Source organism: Prionailurus viverrinus, chromosome A2 (genome assembly GCF_022837055.1).
Source record: "Prionailurus viverrinus isolate Anna chromosome A2, UM_Priviv_1.0, whole genome shotgun sequence".
In the NCBI taxonomy this organism is placed as follows: domain Eukaryota; kingdom Metazoa; phylum Chordata; class Mammalia; order Carnivora; family Felidae; genus Prionailurus; species Prionailurus viverrinus.
Genome location: NC_062562.1, coordinates 167,074,168 through 167,087,602, shown reverse-complemented (window position 1 = coordinate 167,087,602; position 13,435 = coordinate 167,074,168). Strand labels below are relative to the sequence as shown.

General features: G+C 55.3%; 1 protein-coding gene across 1 annotated transcript in view; it reads left to right on the top strand.

Moving 5' to 3' along the window:
• The window catches only part of CNPY1 (canopy FGF signaling regulator 1), a 37,624-nt gene that overhangs the window by 15,476 nt on the left and 8,713 nt on the right, over positions 1-13,435 (top strand). The gene's annotated exons all lie outside the window — the stretch shown is intronic.

Sequence of the window (13,435 nt, the reverse complement as noted above, 5' to 3'; positions counted from 1 at the left end):
CCTGCGGGGCGATGAGCGGCCCCCAGGCAGGAGGCGGTCAGAGTAGGGACGCTTGTGTCCGATGCCCCCACTTTGGGTTTTCTAAGTTCTTTTCATCAAAAACGCTACATTATGAAAGTAACACATGGTGATTTTAGCTGGAGGGATGCAGGAGCTTTTGAAATCCACCCTTCCCAGCGACTCAGATGATCAGTTATAGGAGACCAGCCCCCAGTTTTCTCCACGCGCACTCAAACTCTCGCAAACGTCCTCACGTTCAGTATTTTTTTTGTTTTTGTTTGTCATTATAAATTAATAGCCTCTCTATATTCCTCTGAAGAATGTGGAAATGTGAAATAAACCTAAGCGTTCAGTCTAGACTCCACGCTCTCGACTGGCGTGTGCAACCCCATCCATATGTCGAAGCCCTAACCCCCCCACGGGGCCACACTGGGCACGGGTGGCTCATAAGGAGGTGATTCGGGTTAAATGAGGCCATGAGGGTGGGGCCCCACTCGGGTAGGACTGGGATCCTCGTGAGCAGAGAAGGAGGCATCTCGCTCTGTGCCGCGTGTGAGGACAGAGGGGGCTGTGGCCGCCACAAGCCAGCAGGAGGGCTCTCGCCGGGAACGGAACCTTCCGGCAGTGCGATCTTGGACTCCAGCCTCCAGAAGTGTGAGGGATACACTCCTGATGCCTAAGCCCCCCGGACGGTGCTATCTGTTATGGCCGCCAGAGCGGACGAGGACACCCCCCACTGTCAACCAATGGACAGAGATCCAACCCGTCTCTGTCCATGTCTGCACCCTGGTGACCGCCCCAGCGACGGACGTACAGGCTGTGTCCAGTGTGTTATCACAACCCATCAGGGCTTCAGCAAGCCCCCTGGACGGTACGTCCTGGTGTCGAATTGCTTTCCAGGGCACAGACCCCCGGAAGGGCGGGGCTCAGAGGACGTGCGCATTTTCTTTGGAACCGATGTTGCCAGATTGTTTTCCCCAAAGGCTGTTGCGTTTTAGATCCTCACCAGCTTTCTTGCCTTGCGGCCGGCATTGGATCATATCATTCTTCGATGTTTGGTAATCTCGTAAGTGAAAGATGGTTATTTCGTTGTCTCTCTGTTTCTTTAATGTTTATTTACTTATTTTGAGAGCGAGCGAGCACAGTGGAGGAGGGGCAGAGAGAGAGGGAGAGAGAATCCCAAGCGGGCTCCGCACTGTCAGCGCAGAGCCTGACGCGGGGCTCGAACCCACGAACCACGAGATCATGACCTGAGCCGAGGTTGGACGCTTAGCCGGCTGAGCCCCGCCAGGCGCCCGGGATGGTATCTCATTCTTGTCCTCACTTCCCTTTCATGGGCTCCGAGTGAACGAAGCATATTTTCGCAAGGGCACCGTTCACTTAGATTTCCCATGTTTCCAGTTGTTTATTTGTGTCCTTACCCATTTTCTCTTGGCTCGTCCCTCGTGTCGTTGTTATTTGACAATCCAGCAGACGGGGACACTGTGCCTCGCCGGCCGCACAGGAGTCTCCACGCGTGGTTTGTCAGTGGCCTCGCCCCCTTCGGCGCCCGGACGGTCTTTGTTCTTGATGGCTGTGGGTTTCTCGTCCTGTTCAGGGACGCCTCCCTCCTCTTTGTCACACTGACGGCTTTCTGAATTTTCCCCCAAGAGCTTGTGCTTTGGTGTGTGGACATGGCATCCGTATGGAACGTGGTTTTGGATACGGCGTGAGGTACGGTCCGGCTCCTCTCCTTCCGGTGACACGTGTCAGCCCTCGCTACTAAGGAAACCACACCCCTCCTCAGTGAATGAGGGTGACGCGTCGTCAGCTTTTTATGAAGAGGAGTTCATTAGAAACTGAAATACAGATACTCCTAAATACACATTCCTAACATCGGATGTATTTTTGTAGCTTTTTCAGAGCATTTGCTGATTTCTACATTTTATTCTAGTTATGTGTATGCCGTAATACATCTCTGTCCTGAACTACGCCTTTTTCTGGCACCGCCCCCTCCGTACGCGCACAGCACAGGATTTGCTTCTAGTGTGTTCTCAGTTTCTTTTTGTTTTAATTTTTTTTTAAATTGCTTTTTAAAGTTTTTATTTATTTTTGAGACAGAGAGAGACAGAGCATGAGCAGGGCAGGGGCAGAGAGAGAGAGGGAGACACAGACTCCGAAGCAGGCTCCAGGCTCCGAGCTGTCGGCACAGAGCCCCACGCGGGGCTCGAACTCACGGACCGTGAGATCCTGACCGGAGCCGAAGTCGGACGCTCAACTGAGCCACCCGGGCGCCCCGGTTCTGAATTTCCGTGAAATGCAAGAGGAAAAGAATAAATGTTTGCTCGATTGATGTATCACGTCTCTATTGGTTCTGTGAGGTGTTTGGGGACTATTGCCATTATCTTGTGAAGACTTTAGAAAAGTGATAGAATGTCAAGGAAAAAAGGGGATCCTCCACCTGCTAAACTCCCGAGGATTTAGTTTGATGATAAGTGTCTGTGGCACCAGGTGCTGATTAAGCCCAGCGCGATATGACAAGAGTCTATGGATCAGGTTGGAGTTTCTAGACAAGACTCGGGAGCCGTGGCTTTGTGCTCGGGTCGGCGCTGCGTACCCAGAGGGCGGCTTCGCACAGCCAGCCTCCGGTCCAGGCGGTGAGCCTGTGACAGGTCCCTGCGTCCCCGGCACCGCCTTCTTCCCTGCACTGCTCCCCCACGGCCCGCCCCGGGGCCCCGCGGGCAGCAACGCCGGCCGCCGGCCGGGACTGACGTGAAAGTTGGTGACATGACGCATCTCAGGGGCAGAGGCGCAGTGGTTTCTGCTTGATCAAATATCCTCATGCAGGGAGAAAACAGCAGCCTTAGCGCTTGGCCATGTAGGAGGATTAAATGCTATACCACCCCCAGGGGGAAGAAATAAAACAGATGATTCAGTACCCCTGAGCAGAATAAAAATAATAATTATCAGAGGGCATAAAGTGATGGGAGAGAATTAAAGACTGTAGCAGCTTAGCACGGCACAGGGTTAATTAACCAGCTGCTGGCCACGCGTGTTTCTTTTCATCACTACAAACAGGAGGTGTGACAGGATGGGCCAGGCGCCCCCCCCCCCCCCGACTGAAATCTTCCCTGGGCCCCCTGGGAGACGGAGACCCCTCCTCTGGCCACTTTCCCCTGGCGGGGGGGGGGGGGGGACGCTCATAGCTCCTCCTCTCGCCCGGCGGGGGGGTGGGGGCCGGGGCCATCGGAGCCCCCTCATTAGTTCCTCGTGCCTGAAACCAGACTGGTGTGTGTCCTGGGGCTGCCCTGACCAGAGGCCACAGACGGGGCGGCCGGAACAGAGGCTGGAACAGAGGCTGAGTTTCTCAGAGGCCAGGAGGCGCGAGGTGTGGGCAGGCTGGGCTCCTTCTCGAGTGCTCAGGAAAAGCGGGTCCCCTGTCTCGCCCGCTTCTGCGGGTGGCTGGCAGTCCTGGAGCTCCCTGGCTTGGAGCTGTACCCCCAGTGTCTGCCTCGTGAGCACACGGCACCCCTCTCCGGGGGTCTGTGACCCCGGTCACATCGGGTCAGAACCCATCCTAACCGAATGTGACCTCGTCTGCGCTCATTACGTCTGCAGAGACCCTGTTGACAAATAAGGCTGCATTCACAGGGACCAAGGGTTTGGACTGGAGCACGCGTTCTGGGGGGACACAACCTGACCCACCACAGGCTTTCGAGTTGGCGACCTGGAGCCTTCCGGCTGTCTGTCTGATCCCGTGAGGCTGAGTGGGTTCTTTTCTCTGCCTCGGTGTCTCCCGGGCACTGTCGAGCGATGGGGGTGCTGGAAGGCTGGGCCGGCATCCCCCTCGCAGCCCCTCCTCCAGCTGCCCGGCCGGGGGGGGGGGGGGGGGGGGGGGGGGGGCTGGCGCTTCCCACCCCTCACGTGGCCCCGAGGCGGGACCGACCCCCTCCCTGCAGATCAGCAATAAAGGTGTTAAGGGCAACAGATCCTACCGCTGGCCTCCACGGCCCCTCAGGAAACGCCACGCCCCCCCCCCCCCCCCCCCCCCCCCCCGCCACGGCTCCTGACCCCCGTCTGGGTGTGCGGCTCACTGCCATTTACCCTTTGTCTCTGATGTTCGAGTTCATTTCCGGTACGTGAGACCGTTTCTCATCCAGGCTGGTTCAGACCATTTGGCAAGAATAATTTCGCAAGCCTGGTATTAGACGCTGCACAAAAGTCTAAATACATAATGCACCCTGTAATTCTGTCACACTCAAAACAAGCTGTCAAAACTGTCTGCATGACTTATCCTTAATAAATCCCTAGTCCCGTTAATTGCTCCTGATTCCACTGAATCAGGGTTGTTGGAATCCGCAAATCGGGTGAAGAAGGGACGGGGGACGGGAAGCGTTTGGAGGCCTGCCGCTGCTTCTCCCCCAGGACACAGGGGTGAGGACCCAGGTGGGCGCCGCGCGGCCCGCGTGCACGGAGGCCGGGTTTCCTGCGCGGCAGCTTGGAGTCTGGCGGGTTTCGAACGTTCTTTCCAGGGAGCCGTCGGAGGGAAAGCGAGGCCCCGGTTGCCTTCGAGAAAGATCGCCAGGACGGGAGACGGAGTCTGTGACACTAACTCTCCTGGAAACGGCGACCTGGGGGGCACGTGCTTGACGCTACAGGAGCCAGACGCGCTGCGCGGGGGGAGGGGGGGGGGGTGCGCCGGGCGGTAGAGACACACGCGCACAGCTCTCTGGAGGACGGCAGAGAACCCGGAACATTCCGTGAGGGCTGGGAAGCCGCCACTCCCTCTGGCCCCCGACACTCGGAGAAGGACTTTAGCGTCAGATAGACCTGCTCGTCTTCTGGCTTCAGCGAAGAGACTAGTTTGTGATCTCGGGCCAGGGCCCTCCCTCACGCGCTGCGTTGGCTCCGCTCAGTGGCACGGGGCCACCGCCCCGGGGGGACAGGAGCGGGGACCGATTGTGCTCTGGGAGGGGGGGAGGGGTTTGCTCTGGCATTGTCATCATGCCCTGGATAAAAATGGCTTTCCTCTCCATTCGGGGCGATGCAGCTTGCTCACTGTGTGTGTGTGTGTGTGTGTGTGAGCACACGTGTGCGCACATGAGTGCATGCATGTGTGCGTGTGAGTACACAGTGTATGCATGTGTGCACATGTGTGCACACACGAGTACATGTGTGTGAGCACACACGTGTGTGCGTGTGAGTACACAGTGTATGCATGTGTGCAGACGTGTGCACACGCGAGTACATGTGTGTGTGGGCACACACGTGTGTGTGAGTACACACATGTGCGTGTGCTATGTGATTGCACATGTGCAGCACGACCACACGTGTGTGGGCACACACGTGTGTGCGTGTACATGAGCACGTGCGCATGCGCAGGAGTATACATGTGTGTGCGTGTGTGCACACGCGAGTAATGCATGTGTGTGAGTACGCATGTGCGTGTGTGAGCACACGTGTGCAGCGCGAGTACGTGCATGTGTGTGAGTACACGTGTGTGTGCGTGTGTGTGAGCACCCGTGTGCACCCGGGAGTAGGCACATGTGTGTGGGTGCACACACGTGTATCTGAAGCCTGTTTAGAAGAACTATTGCTGCATCGGGCAGGAGAGGAAGGCTGTTGACAGAGAAGGGAGGAGGGACACAGGCAGGGCAGTGGGGACAGGACCATGCCCTGCAGGCAGGGGGCCAGGGAACAGCAGGAACAACGCCACCTGCGCAGAGGGGCGGGGCCACAGAGCAGGGCTGGGCAAGTGGCTTCTGGAAAGAGCCAGACAGTGAGTACTTGAGGATCTGTGGGGCCCCGTGGCCACGATTCACCCCTGCCCCTGGGTGTGGACGGTGTGGCTGCGTCCCAGGAAGCTTTATTGTGGACGCTGGAATTTGAATTTCCTATCATTTTCACACGTCACAAAATGCTATTCTTTTGATTTTGATTTGATTTGATTTTTTGCCACTTATAAATGCAAGAACCGGTCTTGGCTCCCAGGCTGTGCACAAACAGACGGTGGCCTGGAGTCCCCAGCTCCAAGGGAGGGCTCCTCCCAAGGCCGATATGGCCCCCGTGTGACCTCAGGCGGGGGCCCAGGCCGCCGGCACCGGATGACGAGGACCACCTTAATTTTGTTCGCTGCTGCCTCCTCGTGTCTGGCACAACCCGGCATGAAGTAGACGTTCAACAAACAGCGGCCGAGAGACTCACTTTCACCGCGGAGGTATGTGACTTGCCCTAGACTCTCTCTCGGGCAGGTGTCTCTTCGCCCAGCCTCTCCCGGGGCTCCTGCAGGCGAGGCACCTCTCCTGTTCGGAGACACGCTTACTCTCCTTGCCATCAGCCCGCAGCACAGCGCTCAGTGCCCAGGGCTCAGCAAATGCCCGTGGCCTCTGCAATCGGAGGCCCAGCTGGCAAGCCCCCCTGGAAGGCTGGTGCACCCACAGCCAGGGGCCCCGGGGCCCGGAAGAATGGCCGACCACGCTTTCTTCTCTCCAGGAGCTCCAGGGGGAGTATTTCATACCCTCAATTTAGAAACAGAACCTTTTGGGGCACCCCGGTGGCTCAGGCGGTTGGGCGTCTGACTTCGACTCGGGTCATGATCTCGCGGTCTGTGGGTTCAAGCCCCGCGTTGGGCTCTGTGCTGACAGCTCGGAGCCCAGAGCCTGCTTCGGATTCTGTGTCTCTCTCTCTCTGCCCCCCCCCACCTCCGCTCGCATTCTGTCTCTCTCTCAAGTATAAATAAACATGAAAGAAAAAAAAATTTTTTTAATCTCATGCTTGTTTAAAAAAACAGAAGCATAACCTTCTTCTCCGGTCCGAGTACTAACTAGCAGAAAGATAATATTTACCCCAATCCAGGAGACTCAGGAAGGCACAGATTTCACATTATCTCTTGGGATTAGTAATTTTTAAGAAGTGAAAAACCAATTCAGTTGCAATGGAGCAAAAGAATCTCCTGTCTACGGACGTCAGAAAGCAGAGGCCACCGTGGCCGCGAGAAGTCGTGCGGAAGCTGGCGGTCACTGCGGCTCTGAGGGCCGCCTCCAGCATGGGTCCGTGCCTCCTGACGCGGGGGGAGGGATCTGAGCTCTGGGTCCCCCACCATCTGCTCTCAAGCTAGACTGAAGAGGGGAGACCGGAGGACCCTCAGGACGCGGGCAGCCTGTGGCACCGTGTCTCCTCAGGGAAGCCATCAGAGAAGTCCAGCGAGTTGGCTCAGAGTTTATTTCTAGAGACGTCTTTCTGTGATTAGCCCGGCTGGGTTCGGTGTGCTGACCACATGCGGCCGGGTTGAGACCGAAACACGTGGAAACGCGTGTCAAGGATGACGTCGTTACCCGACGTTTGGGACCCCGTCCTGAGAAAAAGATCCAGAAGCACGAGCGGAGGGGTTACTCGTAATGTTTCAAGTGCTGGTGGTTCCCTAAGCATCCCAAGGTCAAGGGGCCGTGAGACGGGCCGGAAGGTCTCACGGGACGCTCTGCCGGCCCCGAGCGGGGACACGAGAGCGGGGCTACGGCCGGGGCCGGCGTGCGCTGGAGGGGGACAGGGTTGCGGCCGCGCGTGAGTCCCGCGGCGCGAGTAAAAGCCACGCGTTGCTGAACGTTTACCTTGCGGGCACGTGGATTGACGAAGGCTCCGGGATCGCCGGAGGAGGGAAAGCCAGCCAAGCCAACAAAAGCGCTTCTTTAACGAGAACCCAGTGGATTCACTAGTCGTCTCCGTTTCGCTGCCACAGGGGCGGCTGGGTTTGGTCTCCCACGCTGGCCCCGTTCTTTCCAGGCCGGAGACGTGGCAGACGACTGGCGTCCGAGAGCTGCCAGATCGGCAAAGACACGCGGGAATCCCTTCTGGCCCTGAGGCCTGGTGGTGTCCTCAAACCCTTGGGGGTTTCCTCTTGACCCCCTGGCTTCGCGTCTAGGCTAGACCACGGGCGGTCACCTCCCCCTGCATGGCTGCTGGAGAGACCAGGTGTTTCGGAGACGGAACTTTCTGCGTCCGGTGGGGGGGTTGGGGGGGGAAGCAGCACCCTCAGTGTTTCCAAGCCGCTGGCATCGGATGACTCGCACTGGGGGCGCCAGAGAAAACGGCGCCTTCTCTCCTGCCGCCGCCCTTCCTCCCGCGCCCCGGGCCCGCGGGAGGTTGTGCGTTCCGGCTCCCAGCCCCCGGGAGCAGAGCCCGTCTTGGCACACGGCTCACCCGCCTGGGGTGGGTCTGGAGAACAGAGGGAAGATTGGAAATGCGTGAGAGAAAGAGCATGCCGCGTGAGCTCAGAGAACGAGCTCTGCGATGTTCCGGAGAACGTTCAGCCCCGTGACACAATGAAAGGTCCTGCCGGGACGACAGGCGCCAAGGATCGGCCGCTACCCTTCATCGCCTTTTGCCACTCTCGGTTTCTTGGCGAAAGAGCTCAGGTCTGGAAGCGTGTTTTCGAATCCGCAAGACGGTGCCTCGTCACATTCAGCCCTGGCCGGGAGAATGGGCGCATTCGGCTCTCCCGTAGGTGCTGTCCGCGTGCGGTTTGGGTCTGAGGACAGAGGCACCTTTTTCAAGCCGTCCCACACCGCGTTTCTGAAGACACGCCTTGTAGCCAGACCGCTGACCGCGTGGCCCGCCCTCCCGTCTCCAGGGGGAATGAGGCAGCGGTGAATAAAAGCCCGGCTTCTCTGACGCCAGCTCGGGCAGCTCTCTACACGCTTGTCTCCACCGCAGGCACCGTGCTCAGGACTCTGAGCCGCGAGGCCTCGACTTCCCTGTGCTGCTGGTCCAGGACCACGCCTTGAGTGCCAAGGGTCTAGACGCCCTTCCCGGGCAGAGCAGGACCCAGCAGGTCCGGGTGGGACCGGGGCCCCCGGACACCAGTGCTGCTGGACCACGCCTTGAGCGCCAAGGGTCTAGGTGCCCATCCTGGCGGCCCTCACATTCTGAGCGGACAGGAGGGGAAGCGGCAAGGAGAGCTTCGCAGAGGTCTGCACCGCCGGGGAGGTCACCCACCCGTCCTCCGCACCTAAAGGACTCGGCCCCCTCCCTCCAGCCCAGCAGTAAGGAGAGCACAGAAATCAGTCTCCGCTCCTGAAGTTGGCGTCCCGCTCAAGACGCCGACGGACTCAAACAGCACCCGTCGAAGGGAGAGTAATCACAGCTCTTTACGTTTATTTGTTGGGCTCTGGGAGGATGTCACTCCAGTCGCTTGACCTGATCAGAGACACCGCCGGGGTGTTATTTCGTCCCGGCCTTACAGGCCAGGACCCTGGAAGAATGGAGAAGCCAGCGGCTGGCCAGGCCACGCAGGGGAGATGTGCGGGGGCCCTGCCCACTCAGCGCGGCGACGTGACAGAGGGGGATGGGGTCGCTGGGTGCACACCTGGTGCTGTTCAGAGCCAGGGCCTCCTTGTGGTAGTCAGCCCGTCGAGCTTGCTGCAGATCTTCGGTTTGATGGGCTTGGGCTGTTGTAGCAGGACTTCAGGGTGGGGACCTCATGGTCTGTGACTGTATTTGCGGGTCAGGCCGCCACCACAAGGTACCGAAGATGGGGGGGGGGGGGGGGGCGGGGTAGCGTCTCACGGTTCTAGAGGCTGGAAGTCCAAGACCGAGGTGTGGGCAGGGCCCGTTCCTCCCGAGGCCTCTCCCCCCATCGTGTGGACGGCCGTCTTGTGTCCTCACGTGGCCGTCCCTCTGTGTGTCTGTGTCCTGGCCTCCTCTTCTTATAGGGACCCCGGTCACGCTGGATCGGGGCCACCCTGGTGACCTCACTTTACCTTAACGACTTCTGTGAAGGTCCTGTCTCCAAATAAGGCCACGTTGTGAGGCCCTGAGGGTCGGGGCTTCAACGTAGGAATTTAGGGGACACAACTCAGCCCCAAAGAGTGCCCCTACCTGGTCCCCTGGGGAGGACATGGCGTGTGGCTTCGGCTGAAGGTGGTTAGGGGACAGGCTTCCCTGAGGCCTGGCCGACCACGTCCCGTGGCTGGGTTCTGACCCCGGCTCCGTCCCTCCACCCCGTGCCTGCCCCCTCCCCTGGCGAGAAGGGGGTTGGCTGCGAGGTCTCCAAGCTCCAGTGGCCTCAAGTCCAGGAGCGGGGGGATGGGGTCACCAAGGCCCAGCGCTGTGCCCTAGCCTGGGTACCAAGGGGACAGGGGTGCTCACAAATGCTCGTGACACACACAGACACACACACGTGCAGACACACATTCACATGGATGTGCAGGGGGAAGGTTCCTGGCCCCGGGGGAAGAGCTGGGCCGTAGGGTCCCGGGTATCAGCCTCACTTTTTACTCTGCCCTTTTGTTCCTTTTGAATGTTTTTTTTTTTTTTTTTTTCCCAATCAAATGACTATGTTACTTTTCCTATTGAAAATGGTTTTAAAGAGAAACAGCGCTGTCTTTCTGGTCCGTGGAAACCACTGTGTGTGCGTGGGCGTGTCCCCATCTGTGGACACGGAACAACTCAGGTTCTCGTGGTCCCATTTCTCCGTCCCTCCTCCCCTGAGCCCGCCAACGCTTTCTAAGGAACTGCTACCGTTTGCCCACAAAGCTGGGAAATGCTGCCCTACATCCCACAGACGTGGGGTCTCACCTTTTCCCTTGCGTGACGGTGCCCAGAAACACAACCACTCAATCCCTTCCTGTTTCCCGTGACAAGGTAGCGGGGGAGGCAGACTTGGGGGGAGGGCGGAAAACTGGGAACCAGGAGCACCGATTCTGCATCTATGTGACCTTCAGCTCTGCCGACAGACGAGGAGTCGCATCACAGTTCGCTAGCGTTCGCTGGGCCTCTCCCGGGCACACAGGCTCCCCCAAGTACCTTCGTTTTTATTCAGAACCACAGAGGAGGCCCCCTCCAAGCCTCGAGCATGACCTGGCACGGAGACGGACCGGGACTCGTGGCATGAATGGACAGATTCGCATCTTACTCTAGGGACGCCACGGTGCTCTCGTCTCCTTTCATGTACTTTTCCATTCACTTTGTTGTTGTTGTTGTTGTTGTTTAATCTGCAAAATCCTTCCGGGGCACGCCGGCGGAGGGCACGGCTCCACTGTGGGAAGGGCTGATGTGTTTAAAAGATTGAAAAGTTGCGACATTTTCAGGTGGATAAGTGCGTTTTGTTTTCGCTTTACCTAAAAGGTTTGAGAATTCAAGTTTTTGGTGGAAGAGTTTTTTTAGGGTAGGAAACCAAGTGGCAGGGCCAATGTTGCATTTGCCAATGAAAACAGAGCTTTTTTAAACTTCAGGAAAAGGTCAGATTGTGTTTGATGACCCCATTTGGAGTTCATCAATGATGGTGCATTACGCAATTTTTCTCTGATTCTGTTTTATCCCTGGTAAGTTGGAAAAAGGCTCCAGAATTTAAAAAAAAAAAAAAAAAATGTGATCGAAACTCGAGCAGTTTTGAATTGTAGGAAAATTTACCCCCAAACCAAAATGTTCTTATTTCATTCTTTCTATTTTCCTCTCAACCTGAACATATACTTGATATAACACAATATGCCCATAAGTAAGAATAGGAAAGACTCTTTTCCTTATTCAAGTTGCGGAAAGTAAAATTGTGATGTTATTTACGTACATTTCCTGTGTCTTTGTGATAAACCGTGCCGAAAGCTTTGCAGTTTTGTCCCCAAGGTTTTACTGATTGTAGAAATTCACCTGTTTTAACACTGAATTGATGGTAACTGGAAAAACTATATTAGTTCTGTTATCTGTGGGCTGGCTTCAGTTCTCTAAACAAAGGCTACTTGAAATCTCTGTTATTGATTAAATCCAGATGGAATTCACTTCTGATACACAGAACACTGGGAAATTTATCAGCTTCTATTATTCCTCATCGAAATGAGCTCCTTTAGCTCTCTAATTATATTGTCTAATAAAACTGAACAGCCAATGCTATCTGCATATTATATGAAGAATTGTCCTACAACAAACTCATAACAGTCAATTAACATAAAAGCTAATTATATATCTCATCATCTCACAAGTTTCCGAATGTATGCTTACCCTGTTGTCGCCTAGAGCAAAGGAGGCTTGAATTTTCACTTCTAAATGTTGACTTTTAACTAATATCAGAAGCGATTTCAATATTTTTATGGATGGAAAGTTAGTGATTAAGCCAGATGCAATGTTTGCCAGAGTGCAATTAAAATCTCGACATTAACTAAACCTCCAGAAGGGGAATCTTTGCAACAATGTGAAATCAATTATCAGTCGCTAAGCAGGTTAAGTCCTGGGTTCCTATCTGAGGAACACTCAAGACAACGATAAAGATAAGTGAGATTTATTTGAGATTGCCAGACTGTTATGAAAACCACAGACAGAGCACAAGGGCATTTCCGCGTCCAATCGTGCGTCGTAACATAATTGTGTTCCTGCCTAATTGTGATAGCTATCAAGCAAGAAATTTGCTACAAGATTAACAGAGACGCAGTAATGAACGCGCACGGAGGCGCCCTGGAACCGTTAGGAATGTGGCTCACGGCGTCTGGAATGAACCCCACACTCCGGCCTTCCAGAGCCAAAACTTCCAGAGACTTTTTTCACGTTGGGATATGGGTACTTCCCTCCGCCCCCCCCCCCCTCCCGTTTCATCGCTCACAGAATAAGCACATGGTCAGAATAAGCCTTGAGGGGAAAAAAGAAAAGTCGACACTCTATCTACGTAGCAGGATTCAGAGTGGCAGGTAGGTTTCAGAAGAGCAAAAGTTAGGATTTACTTTGACCAGCGCGCTCCGAGATAGCGATGAAGTTATAACGGATCGCTTTTATATGTATAACGTATCCCAAGTGAGTGCCTGCGCAAAAGTGACGGCTGATAAGAAAACCGGGTGCCCGTGGATCGGTTTTCTCCCGATACAATGCTGGCGGCCTTTTTCATTCATATTGTAATGAGGTTACTATCTCTGAGACAGTCCTTCCGGGGTGGAGGCCACCCTCCCCTAAGATTACAATAGGAATTGCTTTATTGACAAGCACTATTCAAAATCTTCATAGTATAGAAAGAAAGACTTTGTTTTATTCCACTCGTCTCAATAGTTATTGCACTCTTATAATCAAAACACTCTGAGGGGAGAAACAGGCCCAATTATTCTGTGGGCAGTCTTTGAATTTACTGAAGGCAGTGCAGCTAAGTGGAATCGTTTTAAACTCCAATCGCGTGCGGCGGCGTCAATGTGCAAAGAGCGGCGATGCTTAGACATCTTTAGCGTTTTCTCACAAAGCCGGATGCTTTGACTGAGATTTTAAAATCCTTTTTTTTCTCTTAGTCTTCTGAAAACAGACCTAGTAAGTTCACGTTGGGTGTTTCTCCTTTACCTGTTTTTAGCGGAGATTGTGAGGGAGCATTTTCTGAGCTATCTGCAGGCAAACACTTCCTCCTATTAAAGAATGTTTACTCAAAAGAGCCAGCTAATGACGGGGAAAACACACACACACACACACACACACACACACACACACACACAGACCCGTT